Below are 6,797 nucleotides of genomic sequence, written 5' to 3'. Positions count from 1 at the left end.
TTTAGAGGATCTGTCCAGCTCTGTAAGAGGAGTGTTAAAGCCCTCTGTTATTATGATGTTGTAGAATATCATATTGCTCAGACTGAGTAAGGTCTGTTTCAAGAATCTGGGAGCATTTAAGTTGGGTGCATAAATATTTAGAATTGAAATATTCTTCTTGTTGTATTGTTTCCTTGACCAATATAAAGTGACTATCTTTGTCTTTTTTGACTTTAGTTAAATCCACATGTGTCTGAAAATAAGATTGCAATTCCTCTTTCCTTCTGAATTCCGTTTGCCTGAAAATTTGTCTTCCAACCCTTAACTCAGAGTTTTAATTTGTCTTTTGAAGCTAGACGTGTTTCCTGCAGACAGCAAATGGATGGCTTGTGTTTTTAATCCAGTCAGCCAATCTATGCCTCTTCAGTGGGGAATTCTAGCCATCGACATTTATTGAGATAATTGATAAGTGAGGTAGTGTTCTAGTCATCTTATTTTGTGAGAGTACATTGCTTAGTTTTATCTGTTGCATCAGTGTGGAAGTTAGGTTCTGTCCTTTAATTTCTGAGTTCTTACTTTGCTGCTGATCCATTGTGATGGTCAGTGTGTAGAACAGGTTGAACTATTTCCTGCAGAGCTGGTCTTGTTGTGGCGAATTTCCTCAATGTTTGTATATCAGTAAATGATTTGATTTCTCTGTCAATTTTAAAGCTCAGCTTAGTAGAATATAGCATTCTGGGCTGGAAATTGTTCTGTTTAAGTAGATTAAAGGTAGATGACCATTGTCTTCTTGCTCAAAAAGTTTCATTAGAGAAGTCTGCAGTCACCATGATGGATTTGCCTCTTTAGGTCAACTGGCACTTAATCCTGGCAGCTTAAAGAATCTTTTCTTTTGTCTTGACTTTGGACAGGTTCATCACAATGTGTCGTGGAGAAGCTCAGTTAGAATTGATGCAATCTGGGGTCCAATATCACTCTGAAAGGAATGTTTCAGAATCTTTGGTGATATTTGGAAAATTTTCATTTATAATATTCTCTAGTATGGCTTCCATTCCCCTGGGGCATTCTTCTTCCCCTTCTGGGATGCCTATAACTCGTATGTTTAAACATTTCATAAAGTCCCATAATTCTGTCAGTAAATATTCTGCTTTCTCTCTCTTCTTTTCTGCCTCTTTAACTATCTGAGTTATTTCAAGAGCTTTGTCCTCTACCTCCGAAATTCTTTCTTCTGCAAGATCTAATCTATTGTTGATACTTTCTATTCCCTAACTGACTGCTTTGGTTCCTTCAGTTCTGCTATATCCTTTCTATATTCTTCATATCATTCATCTCTAATTTGATTCGGTTTTCGGATTTCCTTTTGGTTATTTTCCACTTTATCAGCAATTTTCTTCATTGTTTCCATCATTTCCTTCATTGTTTTCATCATCTGTATTCTAAATTTCCTTTTGGTCTTTTCTAACATTCCTTTGTAGGTGAAATCCTCTGCAGTAACTACCTCACAGTCCTTTGGAGGGGTTCCTCTGAACTGGTTTTTCATGTTGCCAGGATTTTTCTGCTGATTCTTCCTCATGAATGTTTTCTTTTATCTGTTTCCTTGCCCTAATTTTTCTTTTGCTTCCTCTTGCTGTTTAAGTTACTGTGCCTCTGGCCTATGGTTTCAATGAGTCCTTTTGTTACAGGACCAGAAGGATGAGAAGATTGAAGAGCAAGAAGGGGAAAAAACAAAAAGAAGAAGGAGAAGAAAAGAAAAAAGAGAATGGAGAGGGGGTGAGTAAAAGGGAATATTGACAAAAAGAGGAGAAGCACAGAGAGAGGGAGACAAGAGCAATATAGGTGTACAGTTGGGTACTTTGACCCAACCTTAAAAACCCCAGCCTCTGGGGGTGCCAGGTTGGGTGGTTTCCTTAAGGTCAGCAGCTCTTTGCTAGCCTTTTTGGACACGGTACCCCACCTCCACCAATTAGAGACAAAAGACAAAAATGCTATAAATCAAACCAAAAAAAGCAAAAAAAAAACAAAAAAAACCTTACAGGATAAAATTGAGGGAAAAACCAAATAATAGGGGTAGAAACACCAGAAAAAAGTGAAGTTCTGATTGTTAAAGGAGACAACAATGGAAAATTATATTTAAACTAGAAAAATGAAGAAAGAAAAGGAAAAAAAGAAAAATCTAAAGGGAAAATGTCGAAATTAAAAAAAAAAAACAAAGCAGTATATATATCTTGCTGAATGGCAACAGGTGATCTTCTGGGGTATGAGATGTTAATCACAATGTTGATACAGGTATATGAGATGGAGACTGGAGACCTCTGCTGATTTCTCAAACCCCGCAGGGTGGAGAGTCTAAATCTCTCCTCAGCCGGTTTAAAAGTCACTTTAAACTGCTAACTTTGGCTAAGCAGAAGCTTTCCCAGGAAAGCACTTGTTGCTGAGATTACTCCTGAAGTGGCTGTCTAGTGTGCCAAAATCAGTCTCACTCAATGCCCCTGAGGGCCAAGGCTGTAAGGCATCTCAGTGCTGGCCTTTAGGCTGCTCAGTCACTAGATTCCTGAGCCCAAGGTCTCCCAACCATCTTTGCTCTGCAACCCTGAGGGCAGAGCTTTCTGGGACAGTTCTCCCACAGTGGCTCCATGTGGCCCACTGCCGAATACTATTAGCTCCATCTGGCTCAGTGGCTCAGTCTGGGGCCCTAGACAACACTTAAAGTCCTTCACACGCTTTCCCAAGTTCTCCAAAGTAGTTCAACTGAGTGCCAAGTCCAATAAAAAACAAACAAACAAAAAAAAAAAAACAGCTCACGGGTAAGGCTTTTCCAGTTTGTAATCTAACTGCTGCTATACTTACAGCTGCCAGCAGGATTAAACCCAACAAACACACGCAACCACTTGTCAGTTCAACCACTTGTCAGTTCTCCACTGCTTTTGTCGTCCTCATGGGGTCCAGAAGTCTCTTGCTGACTCCCTGTGTCCCCAAAGGGATGTTTTGGGAATCATAACAGCCAGAGATGCCTGGAGTCTTCTCTCTCCAGTTTCATGCCCAGTTGGGAGGAAGCTGTTACTTGGCCACCATCTTGCTTCTCCCCAACTAGGGTGGATTTTCAAATCCTTCTTGTTTCATCCCAAAATCAGAAAGAAATAAAATCTTGTTAGGTTTCTAGAAAAACTTTTCTGGCTATTTAAAAATATTCACAAGTATCCATCCATACAAAGGAATGTTATGGTGTTTATGAAGAAATGGGTAATTCAGAACGTATTGATGTTGAATGACACTCAAGGATATTTTTAATTAAAAGAAAAGCGATTTGAAAGTAATAGTATTTAAAATGGAATATAATAATATAATTAAGTTGATATTATTCAATACCATGAATCTCTTCAAGAATACAAAATAAAGTATAAAAATTGTTCTGTATAAAGAGAAACTGGGTATATGGAGTCATGGTAAGCAGAATTTTATTTTATATCTCAACACATTTTCTAATTTGTTAAACATGCAAATGCATCTTTCTTTAAATTGTATGAAGAAAACGGAAAGCAATTTATGACTTGTTTCTAAACATCATTTGTTAGTGCCCTGAAAGTGTTCATTACCACATGAAGTATGCAATCCTAAGACCATTGATTAAGAAATTAGTAAACTAACCTCTTTGGTTGATTTCAAGCTGAAGGGATGGGCTCTAAGTGGTGTGTCAAAAGATTGATTCTTTGGGACATCTTAGGTTCAGGTTGAATAATTCTTTCCCATACTATATTTAACCTTTGATTTAACATCTCAGTATAGTTCTATGTCTGGGCTCATTTGTACATGAATATAAGATGCTATTTATTGAGAATGACATGTTTTCATGGAACTAAAATGCTAAGTCTGAACCATAGGCACCACTGAGTTTGAAAGCTGTTAGAAATTACTACTATTCCCAGGTGTGTATTTCAGAGGAACCAGTCAATATTTTTAAGCTTTCAAGGTACAAGGAAAGCAGCTGGATTGCAACAAGACTCTCACTATTCTTACATTAGTAAAGGGGGCAGGAGATAAAAAGATATTCGGCAGCACCTGTGGCTCAGTGAGTAGGGCGCCGGACCCATATACCGAGGGTGACGGGTTCAGACCCAGCACCGGCCAAACTGCAGTAACAAAAAAAAAAAAAATAGCCGGGCGTTGTGGCGGGCGCCTGTAGTCCCAGCTGCTGGGGAGGCTGAGGCAGGAGAATCGCGTAAACCCAAGAGCTGGAGGTTGCTGTGAGTCCTGTGACGTCATGGCACTCTACCAAGGGTGGTAAATTGAGACTCTGTCTCTACAAAAAAAAAAAAGATATTCGAATGCCTAGTAACATCATTATTTGGATTCAACCAGTAAATCCATGTCAAAAGTTGAATTAAGTGCTAGTTTAAGATATTCAAGAAAATCTTTTCTACTTGTCCTTGCAAAAGAATACCATTTGTGATAATAAATAAACACGTTCTCTATAACGAATAATTGAAAGAATGACTGAAAGAGAACTTACTTTTAATTTTGAAGGCATAGGATTTAATACAGCAAAATGAAATCGAAAATATGTATTAGTTCAATACATACATCTTAACATGAATGTAAAACGTGGTTTTGATGTATCAGTTAATGGCTGGTTGGGAAAACTTTACATTCACCCAGAAGTTTTTATGACCTTCTTAAGTTTATATGCAGAAGAAGTTAGTAAACTGACCAAATACCTCTTTATCTTAGTATCTCTGAAATATTAACGTTAGGAAATTTAACTTTTATCAGTAGAATTTTGCTGAGATTAGGAATATTCATTCTGAAAGAACTTCTGGTATCCAAAGATATTCCTTGGTAGAATAAATGGTCTAGGATTCTCTCAGTAGTAGTAATGTTCAACTTTTTAAAAGGGTGAAGATAAGGAAAACTCCAGAACTCCAATTTTCTAACAGAATGAAAACGAGTTAGTTAGTTTAGCAGAGTATAATCAAGGAGAAATTTTTCGACAAGTTACTGGTCTTACAACTGATAGGAGGGTCATTTATGCTACTAACACACTATTCACAGAAACAACCTTTTCAACCTTTCATTTATGTAAATAATTAATGCAGTGTTTATTATTTGGGAACAAACTTTCAAAGAGCAGAAAAAAAACGATAATTTGAGCATAATTCTATGTATAATGTGGTAGTAACCTTGGCTAAGTGGCTCGTTGGTCTAGGGGTATGATTCTCGCTTCGGGTGCGAGAGGTCCCGGGTTCAAATCCCGGACGAGCCCACTTCATTTTCGCCCTTAAGATATCAGTAAAAAGCATTTTCCGAACCTTTCATGTCCAGAAAGATGTACTTTCATCATATAAACAATGAAATTGTTTTCGAAGCAACGGGTACTTAATTCCAGACCTCGTGTGTGGCTAGACTTAGGAATGTTGACGCGGCTGCAAAGTCGTCCTTTCAGTTCTTCTGCGGATCCCTTCTCAATTGCCACGGAGAGCCTTGGGCGACTTGTGAGAGCATCCTTGCGTCCGGGCGTGCGTGCGCGAGTTTGGCCGAGTGCAAAAGGTTGAAACGAGAACTGCAGTTGTCTGATTATATTTCTTCATTTCATACCGAGGAGAGTTTTGATTTCTACTTTTTAACTCCAGCTTCGGTGATCATTCTCTGACTCATAGACCCCCACCACAAATGGAAAATAAAACCTAAATGCTGCGGTTGCCTCTGCTCCCGCTGCGGTGACTGTCGCTTTCGGATGTGAGATTCCTGCCTCTGTCAGTCTCTGTGTTTCGCCATAGACCTGCCTTCGCTGGTTAGAGTACGTTGCTTTCTTCATTCAGCAAATGAACGATCAATGAATACTGCATGTCCACCTCAGGGGAGAATGCTAGGGAGGCGGTGATGGATAAGGAAAAATAAAGAGTTTTATTTCTATGGAATTTAATATTACAAATAACTAAGCATATACAATTATCTTACCATCTAAGTATAGGATTCCCAGGGAATTATATAGCACCAAGGCTGACTTACAGACTCCTGGGAATATTGCTGGTCAAAGTGCCTCTAATGGAGAGAGAGATCATGAGGAGCAATCATTAGCATTGGAGTCTCAAAGGCTTTCCCAACTCAGGCTCTGGAACCTTAAGGGTACTTTCTCCTCTGCCCTAACAAATGCTTTCAATTCCGAATTATTGAAAAAGCCCATGAGAATTAACACTGGAACTTGGAAGTGGAGAAAAAATGGAGAGAAAGATACCATCTTAGTTACTTGGCTTATGCTAGTTAAATTAAAATATTTCCTCAGGGCAGGGGAAAAATATTTTCTCAGAATTTCCTTTCCTGTTGTGGTCAAAGCTGAAAATAAACACCCCATCTACATCCACAATTTCTTCCTGGCTTCATGGGCACCACAGAGGTTCATCTTGTCTTGCTCATCTTGGTATCTCAAAGAGCGTGGATATTTTAATATTACTTTTTCTGACCAATTTACTGATTTCTCAAGTGACAGTCTGAGTATGTAATCAACGCTGGGGTTGCTTCTGCTCTTCTGTCTTGTGGCTGCCTCCTTTCTACATTGTTGCCCAGTTCAGTCTCTGTTTCATGACTCCTTCATCCCCAAAAGCAAATATAGTAGAGAGACATAGAAGATATCTCTTTCTCTTGTGGCCATAACTTGGAAGTTTTACATATATACTTTCTTTCTTATGCCCTTATTTAGAAATTGGTTACATGACCACATTTACTGTCAAGGAAGTTGTGGGATGTGGGTTGTAATCTTTGCAAAGGTAGCTATGAGCTCAGTTAAATTTCCATGTCTTGGATGAAAAACCAATGGACATCTAGCC

At 38.6% G+C, this 6,797-nt stretch overlaps 1 non-coding gene across 1 annotated transcript; it reads left to right on the top strand.

The window, feature by feature from the left end:
- Window positions 1–5,164: 5,164 nt before the first annotated feature.
- TRNAP-CGG (transfer RNA proline (anticodon CGG)) lies at window positions 5,165–5,236 on the top strand. Its single transcript has one exon. It is a non-coding gene; the product is annotated as a tRNA-Pro (tRNA).
- Window positions 5,237–6,797: the final 1,561 nt, after the last annotated feature.

The sequence above is a fragment of the Nycticebus coucang genome, chromosome 9 (assembly GCF_027406575.1).
Source record: "Nycticebus coucang isolate mNycCou1 chromosome 9, mNycCou1.pri, whole genome shotgun sequence".
Taxonomy (NCBI): Eukaryota; Metazoa; Chordata; class Mammalia; order Primates; family Lorisidae; genus Nycticebus; species Nycticebus coucang.
The sequence above is the reverse complement of the archived record's forward strand: the minus strand, read 5'-3'. Positions and strand labels throughout refer to the sequence as shown.